The following is a 19,086-nucleotide window of genomic DNA, read 5'->3' as shown; positions in this document are numbered from 1 at the left end:
GTCTGACAATAAATAGCTGAGAAATTAGTTTTAGAATGTAGTCTACACAAAATCTGTTTTATCACAGAAGAAAATAAACCAGGGCTCTGCTCAGAAGGGCTTGGTTTCTGTTATGATGTGTTAGTGTATAGTAACTCTTACTAGTGGACTGTAGTTACAACCTGTGCTGCTCCTGGAAATGAAGGTAGAGCTCAGCAGAAAGATGACAAGGCTGGTAACAGACCCTTCCCTTTTCCTCATAACCATCTTTGGACTGCTGATACTGAGGGCGTTCATTATTGCTAATGCTTCTGCAAGCACATGTAATTCTGACAACACACACCGGCAATGTATGGGTACAATGATTACAGGAAGAAGCAAGAAATGCTGTAGGCCTGTATCTTCCATGCCCAGCCTCCTCCCATGTGCAGGGCTGCCTTGCAGCCTCCCGGCACCCTGATGCTGACAGTCTGTCTGCCATCGTCCATCTGAATCTGTTTTAAGTGGCCTTGTGTTTCTGGAGATCTGACAGATGGCCTCTGGCTATGCCAGGGGTCATGCTTGAGGCAGCGCTGTTGTACAGTCTCCAAGTTTGGTCTCTGGGAGAGCCCTGGGGAAGTCTGATATGATAAAGATGCAAGTTTAATTTTTTTTTTTTTTTTACCTCCTTGGAGAATGCTGGGAGTCAACTTGCTCTGGGAAGTCCAGGAATGACTGACATGGCTACAGAAGAGACTTCTGTTCAAAGTGTGAGGAGTTCTAGGCTCACCATGATGCTCCCAGGCTGCTCTTGACTAAGTTCAGAGTCAGATAGCTCAGGATGGCTTACCCTGACTTGAACTTGCTCTCATGGATCAGTACTTTATCCAGGGCTCTGCATCTGACGCTACAGTTGTTCACTTAGGTTTTCTCTGCCAAATTGCCTTGCAGTGGTCTCACAGGAGAAGAGGAATGGGCATATCCAGATTTATCTATTATGGGCTTGTTAATGGGCACAGGGACTTCCAGACCTCTTGTCTGTCGTGATGGCTTCTTTTGATACATACAAACTGCTCAGTAGTTGACAATAGAAAAAATTGTACTGGGGAAAAAAAAATTAGACTCAATTTCTTATTTTCCAGCTCCTGGTAATTCTTTCAAATCCTTTTGTACCCTTACTTCAACTCGTTCAGTCTGTATAGTGGGATATTTCCAACACATTAGCATGCGAAACTACCTGAGTTAGTAACACGATGATCTGATCCTCCTCAGCTGACTTTCTTTCATGCTGTTTCTTACCCAAGTAGCAAATCAAGAAGAGTAAAATCATGGGAATTTTACTATTTACTGCTACTTGAATCCAACCAATGCAAAATTGCCTGTCACGGTACTATTTTTAAACATATATTGCTTCTTGTTTCATTACATACAAAAAACCTTTGCCAAGATGAAGCAGTATCTTTGCCCAGCTTTAAAAACAGGTACGAATGAGATCCACATGCAGAGCCTGGAGCTCCGGACCCTTGTTTGTGCTTGTAACCACAAATCACCCTGCAGCCATTTGCACCCATCAGCTCAGTTTCGTAAACATAAAATGGAGTGTAAATGGGTTAAGTGAAATACAGGTCTGTCTCCTCACGTGCTTGAAATAACAATAGAAGCGGTTGACTGCATTTTCTATGGTTACAGTTGCTCTCGTTTATATTCTGGTATTGACTTGGTGATCTTTGGCAATTGATGCTCTGCTTTGCTAAAAAGATGAAATACAGAAATGCCCTGTCAAGTGTCATCTGATTTACAATGGATAGTTCATGAATGAAGACAAGCTGTGGGCTTTATGAAAAGCAGAGTACTGAGTAGAATGAATCTCAAGGATAAGCATTCATTTGTTTTGTGAATTTTATATCTAAATCATAAATAAGGCATAGCAATTTAAGTCTCCCTTCTGAATTAATCTGATATGGCTCTGAAACACTACTGATTGCTATGATCATTCCCCCCCCCCCCCTCGCGTGAGTACGAGAACTCTGGCTGTATAGTCCTTTGTGCTGTGCAATTATCTAGTGGCGTTAATCGCTACAGTCTTAAAATAGTTTACCATGAATTCACACATACGGTGATTATTCGCTTAGGTGGTAAACTCGTATGCAGCTACAAGAAATATTTGGTGCTGATTATGAGTGCTTAAGTGCATGCAGCTATTGACAGTGTATTATGCACATACTATCATTGATGTTTATTCCATTGTAATTAAGTTCCGCAATTAATTTTAATTACTACTACCTTTGCATTAGCTTTCTGCATACCACAGATATTCATAATAAACACATATAGATGGTTCTCTGAAAAAAAAAAAATTAAGACTTGAGCTTTCAGCAAAGCAAATGACTTGAAAGGAATTATGGAAACACCTCTTTTTTTTAATAAATAATCTACATCAATGTGTGCAATACTTGGCTGTTAACAGACATAAAGATTAAAAAGAAAATCGAGGCACACAGTCCGACCCTGCTCATCATGAGCTGGTATCTGCAAGATTTTTTTTTTTAACGTGGATAAAGCTGTAGATAGAAGCAGCAGCTATTTAAAATTACTTAAGGTTAGATGAGCAATCAAGTTCTCAAGGATAGGAATGATTTTAGGTGCTAAAGGAAGTATGGTTGGTACTTGAACTTTGTTAATGAGGCAATTGTTTAAAGTTGGGGGGTGGGGGCAGCACTAAAGCAGCATTAATTTGAAAAAGAAGAGAGAAACAAAAGGTGAGACATTTAGTACAACTTCGACATTTGCAAGTCAGAATACAAAGCAGCTCCTACTTTGACCAGGAATGGGAAGGGATATCAGGACTATATTTTTCCTGTAGTTATTTCTGCTCCTTTCAGGCAGGCACAAAGAATGCTTCAGTGGGCTGGGCTGAAGGGCTGTTGTTATGGGTAGAAATCGTGCAGATTCTGAAGCTACCATCACCTCCTGTGACCTGCAGCAGAAGCCAAAGACAGGTTTGGTTCAGAGAACCTCAAATGTCAGGGAAAACTGAAGGAAGGCATATAATCCCTTGCTCCTTCTAAGCACCAGCTGACTCAGCCCAACTGGTACAGTATCGGAGGCATCAAGAATAATCTCAATTATTTAAGTTATTCTTGTATAGATTGAGGAAGCCCATGTATAATGTAATCATGCTGTTGATTTAAAAAAAAGGAAAAGATGAAACACCATTCTGAGACTCTTCTTCCATCTGCCTGAGTATTCTTCAAAAAAAAATTTTGCAGTATCTTTCTTCTTAATTTCCTCATGCTTCTTAATTTGCATGTCAAATAAAACCTCCCAACTAATTTTGATGACACTGCAAGTGTTTAGCTCTGTAGATGATCACTGTAAATTGTCATATGTGATCAGATAAGCATTGGCAAACTACCTAGCCACGTGCTTCATGGCCTAATGTGTAATGATTTTTCTCGTGAAATTAAGAAAATTCAACATCACTACAAAACCGTGTCTTTTGTTTGGAAATGCATTATGTGCTTTGCTGGAAAATGAGAGTCAGGTCAGGGAATCTGACTGAACTTCCTTCTCCCTCTGCCCCTAAGGTCTATTTAGCCTTGAGATGTTTACCATATGCCACACATTATTTTAACCACGAGTGCTCCATATCTTTATGGATGTGGAACTACCACTCGGCTTTCACTCTCACTACAATTTCAAGGTTATTTTTCTGAAAATTATGCTGATGTTGCAGATACGTTGGTCTTGATCTTAGCATTGTTTTTGCTTTTTTTTCTTCATGAATAAAATTTCATTATCTGTGAATAGCCATTTGTTACGTTGCAGCATGAACTTGAGGCAGAGAGCAGAGTGTGTGCCTGGCAGGGGGTATTTCTTCCTTTAAGCTATGGGGGCTGTAGATATTGCATTTTCATATTAGGCACAATGGTAGGCATCACGCTTTAGAGCTTAGTTTCCAGTCAGTTATCCTGTTTGGTGAGGTGAAGTGATCCATACTAAAGATATTTTTCAGCAATATCTTAGCAAATGTCAAAGATACCACCTCTTTGTTGTTAAGAATTATTTTTCCCAGTAGGGTGACATCCTGGTTTTATATGACAGAACAACAAGAAGATGCAAATGTATGCTTTCTTTACCTAGGATACTTTTGGTTTGTATCATATGACATAATTTCACTTTTCTCTACATTATGGTTAGCAGAATGATGAAAACATCTAAGATCTGCAATGCTACTATGAGCTGTTATTTATAAACATGAGTTTGCATTAGTTTGTGATGCTGACATGGTATTTTCTAGAGTTTTTTTCTTTCTCCTCAAAAGACACGTTCAGAAAGGACTTTTTCATAAATTGGATTTGAATACGTGTGTTGGATATCATTTAAGAAGGAACAAGGAGATGATATGGAAAGGTCATGTACAAGTTTTACCTCATTTAAAATGTAAGCTTGAACTGTTTCTTAAAGCCCCCTCCTTAAGGTTTGGTAACAAAAAACCTACCGGAGCGAGAGCTCTTGTTTTGGCCCATTCCCAGGGTTTTCTGAAGGTCTCCCTTGTCTTGCTCCTCATTTGTCTGATCATGGGAGAGCCTGTCACATGGGGCAGAGGGGTTCCTCAGCTGTCTAGCTTCAGTACACAGAAGGCCTCATTGCCTTTATTCCTCAGCTGCAGAGGGGCCAGGGAACAACTGAAAAATGCTGCAAAATATTTGCCAACAAACTGCTGTCATTGTGTGAACAGAGATGCTGAGCTTTGTGTTGTGCATACATCTATATATAAAATATAAAATTATTTGGGTGCTAAAAATGTGCAGGCTGACTATTTTGAGAGCATTGCTTAAGAGTTCTTACCCATGGATGTAGGACTTGGCCTTTTGTTCAGATGCAAACATGCTGGAGATATTGTGAAGGGCCATGACGTTTTGAGGGTTAGCCCCTTGCAACTTGCACCCCAGGGTGAAGGAAAAAGCAGGACAGTGAGAAATCATGCTCAAACACTCTGTGTCAGGTGGGTGTTTGGAGGAGGTGGAAGCAAGCATTGAGAGCACCTCAGGGCAAAGCAGCCCTCCAGACCCATGGGCTGACTGGGACCCTTCTCTGCACTCAAGCACCTGGCTGTGCACCCAGCCTGGCCTCTGCCACAGGGATGGGAGGCACTCTGGTTAAGGAGATGATGTTCAGTTTCCCAGGAGGTGGAGAAACTTGAATATCTAGTTCTGCCTTGGTTCACACGGTCTGTTCGGTCGGTTCACTAAAGAGATCAAAGCATATTTATTTCTGGCACAAGACTCGATACAGATTCCTGTGGCTGTATGTCAGCAGAGCATGGATGGACTCTCTGACCATCACGTTCACCCTGGCTCCACCAAGATGTCAACACCCCTCATCAATCCTTTTGGGAAAACAGTCTTTCTACCAGACCAGCTTTCCCTATCAATTAGTTTATAATGATCAAACATATCAAATTCTCTTCAGTGTTTGTTATTTCTGATATTTTATGGATTAAGCAATCTCAGATTTTCAGCCATCCATGTGAAATAATTGTGAAACAAGATGATCAACTGACTCATCTAACGTTATGCCATAAAACATGGTTTTATTCAGCTTAGAGTTTCAGCAATATGGAGTTGTAGTTATAACTGAATGGTAAATCATTTAGTCACTAATCGTTTAGATGTTACTTGGGGTTTGTGACTAGGAAAAAAAAAGTTTATGTGAAAGTTAGAAACTTCCTGTCCCTTGGTCCTAAACCACTGTAATTAATTGTGTACCTACCATTCTAGTGTTCAAATAGTGTTATTTGTTAATTTTTTTTACTTTCCTAAGAATTTTTGTCAGCTTGTGAAGAGGCTGATTAGTTCACAGCCTATTCCCCACAGCTCTCTACCATATCACAAGCTCTGTCATGTGTTAGGGTGACTGGCATTGAGTCATACCTTCTTCTACTGTACCTGTATTTTTTCTACCACAATCAAGTTTATTCATATTCTTTCCTGCATTTTCTTTATTTGAGTAATAATTCACATACTAATGGGATTTTGTGTGAGCCTGTTTCCAGAAGAGTTTTATGTCTATACTTCCTATTGTAAAGATGTATTTTAGATTTGTGAGATTTTTTTTTTTTAAAAGCTGACATGGATAATCAGCAAGCAGTGTGCTTCATAAAATCCCTCGTGAAAAACTGAGTAGGATGTCTGTACTATTTGCAGTAGTTTACCAGAGATAAAAGCAATGTTAGAGTTCTGATGCTAGAGCCACTGATTCTAGTCTCTCCTTTGTGTCATGCTTTTATCTGGCAATTTCTCTTCGTCAGGGGCTGATTTGACATCTCAGAGGGTCCGTAGACAAATCCCTGTCATGGTAGAGGTGCTCCCAAGTGCTGCAGGTCTTGCAGAGGAGCCATGGTGCCTAGTAGGTCACGGTCACCTGCTTGGGGTTTCCTCATGAGTCTCAACATTCAATGTATATTTAGCATTCAGGCCTCAATTGGGCATCCGGACTCCTTTGAAAAACAGATTAAAAAAGTCAGAGCAAGGGATCCTCTTAAACCAGAAAAGCCCATATTGCTTGTAACAGCTAGGAAGTGAACATTAAGAGAAAGAACTGCAGTTCACTATGTGCCACCCACCTCTCCCTTTGGGATCCAAAGTGTGACCCCTTTCTGGGAGTTTATTCCAAAATGTAGCATTAGTCAGATACATCTTTGAAGCTGACTGTGCTTTGAACAGGGTTTGTACCAGGTGGCTTTCTGAGATCCCTTCTGACCTAAATGAATCCCGCCTAATGGGGATTGGGTGGAGGGACATAGCACAACATTGCCTGGTTTCCAATGGCTTGTGTGTTCCAAAGCAGCAGCATGTGAGAGGCCCAAGTTCATCTTCCTGTCCTGCCTGTTTCATAAAAACATGAATCCCTATGATCTACTCCTTAAGGAGCTATCCTGACAAACAGGTTAATAGATACTTTGGAGGGCTGAGGTCTCCTTTTTTTTTTGTCTGGAGTATTTTATCTGAATGCACTCTGAGAAAGAGTCATCTGGATGCTGGCTCCATAGGTTACTGCAATTCCCTGCAGATGTGAAAAGCTGGGCTAATAAACGTGGAGTTATTTATGAAGTGTACACAGGAAAGAATAGAAAACAGCTTTCAGGCTACTGTGCTTATCTGAACATCAGACAGCTGGGTTGAGTGGGGACTTGAATGTGGCTTTCTGACTCACTGCACTAGTAAATGTTTTGGTGTTTGCCATGTTGTCAAAAAGCTTCCTAGCTCTTTGGGAAGCATTAAGTTAGCCACATACTAATGTCAAAACCATATTTACAAGCAGACCATGGTAATAGACAGTCCAGTACTGAGGGATAGCAGCAGTCCCTGAATGAAGTTGAAAGGTGCCCTCATTTATCTTGGCAATTTCACCCTCCACTCCGGAAGCCTTTCTACCTGTTTTTTCTTTTTTCTCTTCAAGAAATTTTACTCTGTGGTGTCAGGAGTCTTTCCTCTATAAATACTGCAATAATGGGCACAGATGTGTTTTACAAGCAGTGTGGAACATTATCTTTCTTTTAAGTGCTGGGTAAATACTAGAATTGGAGTTTCTAGAAATTTATGCTGCAGTAGGTCAGCATATTCCCACAGTATGATAAGTAAGATCCAGATAATTTTATGTAAAACCCTGGACTTCTACACATGCACACACATAAAATTCTATTGAAGTAATGGACTTTCTAAGCAAAGGAAAAGGTTCGGGTTTGGATTTTTTTTTCCCCCTCTGGCTTGCAAAGCGAAACATTTCAGTATGGATTAAAAATTATGCACTTTAATCATAAATCAATGGACTAGTTTATATGAAATGTAAAACCAGTACTTCTAGGCATTTATTAGAATAAAGAGGACTGTTTCGCAAGAACAGCTTCAGCCCTCAGCTCAACTTACACACTTAGCTAGATTAATATACCTGGAATTGAAATAAGGGAGTCTGGATAAAGTCCAAGGAAAAATTTGATTGCAGTGGACCCAATATTGAAGTCAAAGGTAATTCTCCAACTGATTTGGGTAGATATGGGATGTTGGAGCCAAGAAGGATGCTGCAAAACCTGACATTATTTCTGTTATTAGTGCTGTGCTGAGAATATACCTGCTTCAGATCTCACCACCTATTTGGTGGCCCTCAAGTCCTGATTCCTTCAGTGTATTTTATCCAGTGTCTCGTTGAGGGTTACTGAAGCTGGGCAGAGTGTAGGGAAGGTGAAGCAGCTGGCTGGGAGAAAATAACTGAACCCAAGCTTTAAGGGTTGAAACTCTAATGCAGCATCCTCCTAGTAGGCTAGTTGTGCAATTCAAGACTCTAGAGCCAAACTGGTTATTCTAAGAATACACTGTTAAATATCTGATCACTCTTCTGATGAAACAACCTAGATATTTCTGTACTAGAGCACATCAGTAGTATTATTTTCCTCGCTATGAAGAGAACCTGCGTGGTCCTTTTAGATAATTGGGCTGCTGGTTTTTTTCACACTAATTAAACAGAAAACGTTTTGAAGTGAAGTCAGTCACTCTCCACTGGCAAACTGCCATGTGGAATGGTGCAGGAGCAGACACACTCACAGCTCTCTTCACTGGCTACAATGTACAGTGATGAGTAGCAAAAAAAAATCCATGAAAAATGGACTGTTCTGTGGAGATGTAAGTAACGGCAACATTAGACCAATAAAAATCAACAGTGTGGTTTTTATGTGCAGCTGTAATTATTTTCCACTGAAGAGCACGTAGAATAAGTACAAAGCCCTGCGATTCCCATTGCCAGCAGCCTGCGAGCAGAACGCCCGCCTCCTCCTTGCTGCCTCTCACATACATCAAACAATTGCATTAGCACTTCTGCTGCCTTTCTTCTCCCACCCTCTTTTTTCACACTATTTAAAAGCTAAAGCAGAGCAGTGTTGATAGTTGAGCCTAACAGTGAGTTTTGTTTGAACACAGTTTATACTATCAGTGATAATTCAGAAATTTCTGCATGTATTTTGAAGGGAAGTTTAAGTAATTTTAAAGACACATTTCTCGATTTGCAAATAATAAATAATTTGTTCTGTTTAGTGCTTCTGAAAGCATGGCTTTTTGGAAAAGCCTGGTGCAGAAAGTTGGAACAGGATAAAATTCTCTCTCTGCTTACAGGGATGTGCCCTATATATTTGTAGATATATGTAGAGTTCTAAAAAACATTTGTAGTAGAACAAATTCTAATATGTCATCTTTGTTGCCACCTCGCAGAATCACAAAATATGCTGAATTGGAAGGGACCCACAAGGATCATCAGGTCCAAATCCAAGTCACACCATGTGCCTAAGAGTATTGTCCAAATGCTTCTTGAACTTTGTCAGGCTTGGTGCTGTGACCACTTCCCTGGAGAGCCTGTTCCAGTACCCAATGCACCCTCTGGGTGAAGAACCTTTCTCTGCTCTTCTGACACAACTTCAGGCCATTCCCTTCAGTCCTGTCATTGGTCACCACAGAGAAGAGATCAGTGTGTGCCCCATTTCTCCTCACAAGGAAGTTGTAGGCTGCAGTGAGGTCTCTCCTCAGTCTCCTCTTCTCCAGGCTGAAGTTGAAGCTGGCCAGAAATGTGGGGGACAATAAAAAGAATTTTTTCAAATATATTAATAGCAATAGGCAATATAGAAATATCATTAGCCTGTTACCTCTACTACTGTGGGAGCAATTTTTGAGGAATGGCAGTTCAGTAACTCTAGATGCTTTCTGCAGACAACTGTTTTCTTTCTTGACATGTTTTTAACAGTATTTGGATCAGGCCTCAAATATGTGTAATTAACTCTTTATAAAAGATATTAGAGTATAATCATCCTGCCATCTGGATTTTATGTTCTGGCTATTAATGCTACAGATGCTTTAAAATACAGAGCTCCAAGCCCTGCTCTGTTTCTATTAGCTAGAGGCCTAAATGTCTTTTTTTTTTTTTTTTTTTTAAGAGGTAGGGTGAAATTCTTGGAACTTTAAATGTAAGTACTATCCTTGCATAGGGGATGTGTTTAGTACTGTGGTTATAGATAATTCACCTACTGATATGACTCCAGGGCTGCTCCCATTAAAATTACTGGGACCTTTGCCATCAAGTTCAGCACATACAAATTTGTGTTCTTCACTTAAGTATTAGTAAAATTCACGTGTGTTTTCTCATGAGCTTCCATAGCAAGCTTTCTCTGTCATTGAGTCAGTACATCATCTAGAAGGGCTAAAATTTTGTGGTCTTATATAATGCAGATGATACTCATAATTTCTAAACAAAAGATGTGACCATCATTTGGTATTTTCAGAGGTCCTACATTTGTAAAAAGAAATGCAGACTAAAAAGAAAGTGTGGTCTTGAAAAGTGTATCCATTTCAGATGGCATATTTGAGGAAGTCTGTGGGAGTTAGTATCCAATTTCTGGTATTTTAATAGGATTTAGGTCCCTAGCTCCTATACAGTCTTCGGAATCTCTCAGTCTTATTTACTCCCCAAGATTTTAAATGAAGACCAGAATCCTGCTGGGCTAAACCACTGAATAAGCGGCAGTTTCTGCCTGAAAGAATCTTATATATATATATATATATATATATAAACTTTATATATATATATAAACTTTATATATATATAAACTTCAAACATGGGATCCGGTCAAAGAACAGAAACAACGGGTTTGTGTAAAAATGTCTTATGCCTACAATGTAGAAAAGAAATATTTTGTCCTGATGTAGTGTTGTTTGTTTGTGGGATTTTTTGTTGGTTTTTTTAATCATCATTTAATGAATAGAATCATCTAATACATTGTTTTTCACAAAGATAAATTCAGTATCCTGGAATTAGCCAAAGGGCATATGATTCCTCAGGTTTCATGGCAGGTATACAAATGTTTATTGAAGAGAGAAGCATTTAGGGACATTAATCCATGCTGCTTGTTGAGGCATAACTTACTGTTGCCCTTGGGAGGGAAAAACACTTGCATTTCTGTGTGTGTGTGTTAATGAACACATATTTAATATACTGGCATGTTTTACTTGCTACAACACTCAGGTTTTCGTTTTCCGTTTTTATTTAAACTCAACTCCAATGGCAGTAAGATGTTATAGTCTAGGCACAGATGTGTAAAGTAATCTGAAAAAGTGAACACTTAATAGAGCTAGTAAGAAATATCTTTTTATTTCATAACTACTCTCTACATGTATCTCAGAAGGATCCTATTTATTATCTGTATATAATTCAAAGACTGTAATGATAAATATAAAAATATACTCAGGGGAAGAGTAAATAGGGATAAAAAAGTCAGAAAATGTTGTGATGTGAATTATTATTACTGTATACTAGTGAAATAAGTTTTGTGCTTTGAACAGTTTTTCTTACTGTATACTAGTGAAATAAGTTTTGTGCTTTGAACAGTTTTTCTTACTGATTTACTTGTGAAGTGTATGTATTTGGCAATGTCTGGGCACTATTGAACTCCACAAGTTTCTGGTACCTTTCTACCCCCATCGTCTATGCTTCTGCACTTTCTAATGCTTTAGAAGTCCACACTACTGCAAATTTGACTGTTTAATACCAGTTATCACATTAATGTGACTATAAATAACATAAATCAACAGACCTTTCTGGCATCATCCTGCAGACAATTTAAACTGATCACCAACTGGGATAGAAACCTCCACAGGAGAAGTGCAGTAGGGAGCTGGTGCCTTTCGCTGAACACCAGACTTGCCCTGTTACTACAAGGCACTGTTACTCTTTTCTAGATGCACATTCTCTAGGAAGGGATATGTGCTTTAGGGACCTCAGCCAAAGCAGGAGCCTGTTCAAATATTCAGTGCATGAGGCAACACTCAGCATTTCTGTATTTGGGAAAGTGTGCTGATCTTCTCATACTAACTATGGTAGAGCTATGTATCAGGGGTGTCTGTGATGTTCATAACAATACTGTGTAATAATAGAGTATGCAATGGATAATAAATATCCTTAGGATGTAAGATAAAACCCATTAAATTCATTAAGCAGACTAGATTTCCAGTCCCTAGCAGCAGACCTTGCACTTAAATCAAAATCACAACATGGGTTTCAGCATTTGTCCATCTTTAACAGAGACTTGAATATTTTTGGAAACTGACTTTACAATGAGATGTCTGAATAAAGAAAATGCCCTTGCTTCCATAAATACTAAGTATGAAGTTAGGCATAATAGACATGAATGTGCAAAGAGATGCATCGTAGCGTGTCTTTGCGTCTCAGATTGATTGCATATTGTGAGAGCTGGTGGCTTGATGCCTTCTCTCCTGGAGCCCTGTGATCAAACAAGCCAGTGCAGTGGCTGATGAAGCAAAGCTGTCCCTGCTGCAATAGCAACCTGAAGTGAAATGCAAGGCACCAACCTCTTTCAGACTTTGGTGCCAATTTGGAAATTTCCATGCAAATGCTACTCTGCAATGCTATCTTGAATTCACACAGATTGGCCTGAAATTGCATTGCATGTGGCAGCAAATACCAAGTAAAGATGGTACTGTGGAAAACGTAATGAGGTCAGGTTGAGAACTTTTTTTCTAACCCTAGCTCAGCAAGGGGCTGCTGATTCTTTTAGTCCTCGATGTCCATTCTCCACCTGCAGCCTCAGACAGGGCACAGGAACGTGTACACTGAGTATTCAGGTACACCATGTTCTAATAGACCCTAAACAATCTGCCTCCTAGATTAAAAAATTGAAAGTTTCAGTGAAGTCTAAAATACTTTAGTTTTAATCTGGTATGTCTTTACTGTTGTATGGACATTCGAGATCTGCCACAGGTTGGTTTGTATGACTGCTAAAGATGTAAAAACTAATGTGTTTTTTTCTGTGCTTGGGGAAATATGGAAACAGTGTTTTATACAAAGACCACATCATTGGAGCAATGAGATTTTTACTCTTTTGATTATACTGATAACAATAGAGTAAGAAATCTGCATATTGACAGTGTTTAAAATCAGACTAACTAGAAAAATATATTTACAAAGCTGGTTTGTTAATGAGAAATCTTTTTGTTGCCCTTCTGTGGCATCACAATTTCCAGCAATGAACAATGACAATATCTGCATTAACTGTTTGAAAGGAAATAACATAGCCAAAATAGGTGAACTTAAACTGTTTTAACAGACTAAACAAGGAGAAAAGCCAGAGTATGGGGATGGATCTTTTTTTAATGCCAAACTGGAGATTTTTCATCAAAAGGAGAGTCAAATAACCTTTCTTAATCAACTAAATTTTGAAGTGTAAGGAGCATTTATCTTCTTGAATGAATAGAAATTCTGTATTTCTAGTTGTAATTGTTCTTTCTGGCCTCAGTAGTGAAAATGGTTATAGTTCTAAAAAGTGGTGTCATTTTTGCCATTGGTGCCGAGGGAGCCAAAAGACAGAGTATAAATCAACCTACAGCCTGTTTAAAAGAGGGGAACAAAATGCATGAACAGTAATTTGAAAACTGCTTCAGATTATTATTCTTTTATGATTAACTAAAGTGGGCTTCAACATCCTTTGAGATTTCAGTGTTAGGGTGATAAAATTCATCGCTTTTAACAAAAACTGACCAGTTTCAGTATTTATTCAGTATAATGCACATACATGGCACTATACAGTAAGTGGAAGGTCACTAGATTAATCCTTGCTCCAAAGGTGTAAGTGGATATGATTGTGTGCAATACAAAACCAATACATATTGATTAGCATGACAATGCTTCACTGAACAGATGTCTTTTGAAAGGAGAGTAGAAGCAACTTGGTACAGGAGGCTTCCTTTGGACAGTCCTCTGATGGTAAGGTAAACCAGGACCTGACCAGAGTGCTTTGTGGTCACTGTGGTACAGAAATACTCCTAATGCCAGCCTGGCTCTAATAGTATCATTAGAGAAAAACTTTAGTGAAGTCCATACAACCCCTGGACTGATGCCTCAGAGTACCCTAGTGCCAAGTTTAGGTTGTTCTCCCAGACTGTGGTCACGAGTCACTGCAAGACATACTTAGCTGTTCTCCAGAACCAGTTCCTTTTTGGCCTGTAAAATGCTCCTACAAAACAGACTAATCTGGTTTACTCCAAAAGGACTGTTTATAGCTCTGACCAGCCCCAAACTTCCTGCAGACAACCACTGAGCGTACAGTCTATTGAATAAGGCAGACTAGCACTTCTCTGTGCAGGAAGACTTGTCTCAAGAATACAGAGATGCCTATTTGGTGAAGGGCTGAGGCCTTGAGGCCATGCTCAACCCTGATGGACGTAGCTGTTGAAACCAATTTGATCTCATGTCTCAGCTTCCCCTATACCTGTCTGTAACGCATCCATACATATGGAGACGGAAAAAACAAGTGCTAAAAGTGTGAAAAACACGAATCCCTCTTATTTTTTTGGAAGAAGGCAGCATCAAGCACGGGGATAATGTGAAATCGTTGGTCAGGAAACAAATGCAAACAGAATGCAAACAGAGAGAATGCAAAGAGCAGACAAATAATGCAAGGGAATCAGATGTGTCAGTTGTAGCGACTTTCATGACCCTTTTTTCTCAGTCAATGAGAATGTCTTATTCCTTGTAAAACCACACATCTCTGAATCTGAAATTTCCTTTTAACACTTTGTTGCACCGGCAAAACCTAATGAAGGTTTTGGTGAAACACCCTGTCATACAGAGCAGCTTTCTGCTGAAGTCACCAGGGCCACACCACAAGGAAATGGGGGAGGCGAGGGAGGGAAGACAATCAGCTTACATGTGCTTGGGCAGATCCAGGGTGTGGTAATACACAAGTTCTTCTACCAGTACTTCCTATAGCTACCTGCTGAGGCCTCAGCTAGCAAACCTATTTAAAAACAGGCATTGCTCGATGTTTATGCTTATGACAATGTTTGGGGCTTCTCCTCCCCCCCTTCCACCCCAAAATCAATAGAACACAGTTTAATGTTGGAAAAGGTGACATTGTTCCATACAACCTCTAGCTGCTGACTCTATTGTTCATTTGCCTGAGTCACTGGGCTGATCAAAGCCTCAACAGCTTCACTGGATGCATCACTTGTGAATGTGTCTGGAAGTTCTGCTTAATCACAGGAGCTCATCTTTCAGGGCAAAGCATGCTTGAAGAGCTTATAGAAACTGGAGAGCCGGAGTTAACCATTAGGAGGCTCTGTGAACCTTCAGCTGAATACATCTAGGAGATGCCTGATTCAGCAAAACACGGATTCCTCTGTCTCTAAATTCAAGGCTGTCTCAGCTAAGCAGGTCCATAATTTTACTTATGGCAAATATCCTCATCTTCATTGAGATGACTCACACCAATGGAGTTGAGTACATGGTTAAGTACTTTGCAGGGTTATGAACTAACTCTCAGTAAAATGATCTGTTCACTGCATACTGTCATTTGAAATTCCCAAACTGTGAAGGTAGGTACTTTCAATAGGGAACATCTACACTGGAGGTGGTGTCATATGAGATCTTTTGGCTTTTAAATGTGGATGATAGGTTACTTAAAATCTATTTCTCTCCATTCTCTCACATAGCATTTTTTGTGGTGCTGCTGTGTGCTGCGTATGCCAAACTTTCCTCTGTGACTGTAATACATTTTATCTGGTTTAGGTTTATTATCTGGCTAAAGAAGAAACAGAAACACCTTTAGGTTTGGTTATTACATTTCATTGAACAGACTTGTGAACATATTGAGCAGACTGACAGTTATACTTAAGTATAATTAGGTATGGTGAACTCATTTGTTTGAAAGCTTAGCTCTGGTAAAGACATATTTATAATTATTCAGTTTCTTGATACTTTCATACCAAGTATGACACTGACTTCTGTGCTCTCACACTATTCTTATTCAGAATTTCAGCAGAATCTCATTGTTGTTCTTAAGTTGTAGCTGTATTTTATGGAAATCTATTTTACTCAAAATTCTTCAAAACTCTCGTTGACTTCATTCTGACCTACATTTCTCTATATAAACCTAATAGCTAAAATTTCTTTGGGTTCTTCAGTTTCACGAGGAGCACTGATGTTACAGAATGAACACATTTTATTCCTGTTGAGACAGAAGTCTGCAAAGTCAATGCATTTCTTCAGTGCAAGGAGTTATGCACGTTATTTTTTGGTATAGGAGGGGATAAGGCACATACTTGCAGCCTGTCACTTTTGAGTTGTCACTCATTTTACCTAAATGTTCTTAATGAGGCAAGGTTGTTCACTTCGGTATGTGATACAGGAGGGATCCTGTATACACTGGCAAGAAAAAACAGGGCATGAAATCTCAGTCATATTCCTTAAGTATTAGCCACAAAGAACGTGGTTATTCCTCTGTTTTACCTTCTCCTTCTGAATTGAATAAGGAACTTAATTCATTACACCTAAACGCCACGTAATTGACCTCTGCCCTCACCCGATATTCCAGGGAAATCACTTCTGCTCTTACAGCGGTGCAGCTGAGACCTGCTTTTGGCGTGGAGATGCTTCTTAAACCTCATTTCCTCGTTCCCTCCCTAGGACTAGGAACGCCTCGGGATGCCGATGGAGCAACGGGGAAATAATTACAAAACACGTCTCTTTTGAAAAAAAAAAAAAAAAAAAAGGACGAGGAAGTGAAATCAGAGGGCTCCACCGCCCTCCGGGAAAGGGAAAAAAATACGTACAAATCCCTGAGCAGATGGTGAGTGTAAACACACCGGAGCGGAGCTGAATTCCTCTCGGGGTGGCGGGGGGAATGGACGGACGGACTTGGACTTTTCCCCTCTCCGCCAGCTCACCTCTCGCCCGGGGGAGGTGCTCCGCGCGGGGACACACGGACAGACGGACACGGACAGACGCGGGGACGCGCAGTGACACACGCGTACGCGTACACACACACGACCCACCCCCACGCGTACGGACAAGCTCATCACCCACCGCACACGGACACACAGAGCCCGAGGCTGCCCCGCACCGCCCCACGGGCACCCGCACCCCGCACCGGCACACGCGCGGAAGCACCGCCCCGGACCGCCCCCGCATCCCTCCCTCCTGCCCTCCTTCCCTCCCTCCCTCCCCGCCCGCCGCGCACACACACACCGCCCGCAACATGACGGGCGGACGGACAGACTGACGGGCTGGGGCGCCGCTGCTCCGCACGGATTATTCGCCGCGCGCCGGGGGGGACGCAGGAGACCACCGACCCAGCGACCCGCAGCGGGGCGGGGACGGCGCCGCGCCGCGCTGCCAGGAGGGTCCCCAGCCCCCGCCGGCGGACGGTGAGCGCGTCGGGCGCTGGAGGAGCGCGGCCAGGTAACGCTGGGCAGAGTGGTGTCGCCGGGCAGAGCCGGCCCAGGCCGCGGAGCGCCGCCGGGTCCCCGGCGTGCGGGTGCCCCGCAGCCGCCTCGCCCCGCACGGCAGGTGCCGAGGTGATGCGGCGGGTGTCGCCCCGGGGCGCGGGCGGCCCCCCCTGCCTGGCCTCGCCTCTGCCGGCGGCGGGGCGGCGGCCGCGGGGCGCCCTGCGCCGACCGGCGGCGTAGCTGCGGCGGCGGAGGATCGGGGCTGCCGGTGCCGCAGCTCCGCGCTGATCCCCGGCAGCCGCGCTCCGGTAGCGGCGGGGATTAGAGAGGGCGGGCGGGCGGCGGGGGGGACACCGGCGGCACTGGCGTCTTTGTGGCGGGGCGGCCGGGGATCGGCGCCCGCAGGTGTGTCCCGGGGCCGGGGCAGCGGCGGGGCCGCGGGGGGCGGCCCGGGGGCGTCGCGGAGCCCGTCGGGCTCGGCCTGCGGGGAGCCGGTGCAGGGCGGCTGCACCGCTCCGGCGGTCGCTCCGGCCTCGCTGCGGCAGGTGACGGGGGAGAAGAGTAGGTCGGGTTTTTGTTTGTTTGTTTGTTTGTTTGTTTGTTTTTGGCGTTTCTTCTCTCTACGTTTTTCCTTTTTTTTCTCCCTCAGTGTTCATTAAGCAATCTGCAGTTAAGCTATGAAGAAGATAGGGAGAAGTGGTTTCAGAAATATGAATGGGTAGGGCCAGGGCGCTCGCGGTCATGTGTGACATTTCCCATGGATTGTAAGGCGGGAGCTGGAGGATGCTGCCTGTGTTTTCCAAAATCGCATGGCATGCTTAAAAAGTGGAGCAGATGGTGATGATAGTGCTCATTATGAAAAAGGTTCATGAAAATCCTATATTTCTTCTAGACAGTTTTTGTGTTACTTCTCCAGGCTAGAGAGGTTATCTTCGACTTTTGGCAAGGAAAAGAACGTTGCTGCAAGTTGTCTTGCAAAAGAACAGTTATTTTGCTTTTCCACAGAGAAGGGAACCCCCTGCCACCCAGTTTTATGTCTCTGTCTTGCCTTTGGGATTGACGGCAGTTAAGTGCCTTGGCATAGACAGAAACTGCAGCACACTGTTTTCTTATTGGACACCTTTATTATTGAATGGAACTAGAAAGGAGACTCAGAATATCCTCTTATCCCTCTCTGCGCTAGATGTGTTTTTCTATCCAGTATATATTGCACTTGAAGTGTTAAACTCTCAGGGGGCATGGAGGTGGGGATGTGAGGCAAGGTCTACTAGTTACTTCAAACAATTCTCCTTGCTCATACTTAAGAAGGAGAGAAAGGAACATGTTGTAAAAGCAGCTGAGGAATATATAAAAGTGAAATATTAATGAACTGGAAAAGCTCAGATAGCAAAGACATTGTGCCTAATCATTCAGGAGGGTTCTTATTCTCTTTACAACTCCTCACTGTATGTGTGCCTGTAGTACAAATGCAATTGGTATAAAAGACAGTAATATTTATATTTAACCAGAAAGTAGTATTAATACTTTTTTTTTTGTATTAGGGATTATCTCTGCAGTGCTTGCTTTAGCCATGGTTTTTGAGGCTGCTGTAAGACAGAAAAGTATTACAAAAACAGTAAAAAAATATTTCAAGAATGTTTTCTTGCAAATGTAAATGGAAAGGACTGACTCAGACCTGGAATAACTCTGAGGAACAAATAGCCTTAGAGAGTCCTCTTAGAGACATTATGATGACTTTTCACCCTGAAGCATCTCTCTTGCATCCCAAGCAGAGAGCAACATCCCCTAAATAGGCAGCACTGTCTCAGAATCTGCTGAAAGTGAGGCATATGAACAAGGGATATTTTCT

At 41.8% G+C, this 19,086-nt stretch overlaps 1 protein-coding gene and 1 long non-coding RNA gene across 5 annotated transcripts in view; one reads left to right on the top strand and one right to left on the bottom strand.

Annotated features, from left to right (window-relative positions):
- Window positions 1-9,043: 9,043 nt before the first annotated feature.
- On the bottom strand, window positions 9,044-16,532 carry LOC127472121 (uncharacterized). The gene is made up of 3 exons (XR_007904880.1): window positions 16,373-16,532; window positions 14,720-14,809; window positions 9,044-9,561 (listed from the first exon to the last, which is right to left on the bottom strand). It is a non-coding gene; the product is annotated as an uncharacterized LOC127472121 (long non-coding RNA).
- Window positions 16,533-17,089: 557 nt separating this feature from the next.
- The window catches only part of CCSER1 (coiled-coil serine rich protein 1), a 655,853-nt gene continuing 653,856 nt past the window's right edge, over window positions 17,090-19,086 (top strand). For 2 of the 4 annotated variants that reach the window (XM_051789750.1, XM_051789751.1), the window contains exon 1: window positions 17,090-17,250. The gene's annotated coding sequence lies outside the window, so the exon portion shown is untranslated. The remainder of the gene's footprint in view (window positions 17,251-19,086) is intronic. The other 2 variants (XM_051789753.1, XM_051789752.1) reach the window with 1 other exon arrangement.

This window comes from Manacus candei, unplaced genomic scaffold (genome assembly GCF_025592945.1).
Source record: "Manacus candei isolate 608988 ecotype Guabito, Panama unplaced genomic scaffold, ASM2559294v1 h1tg000028l, whole genome shotgun sequence".
Lineage (NCBI taxonomy): Eukaryota > Metazoa > Chordata > Aves > Passeriformes > Pipridae > Manacus > Manacus candei.
Note: the sequence above shows the minus strand (reverse complement) of the source record. Positions and strands in the feature narration are given on the sequence as shown.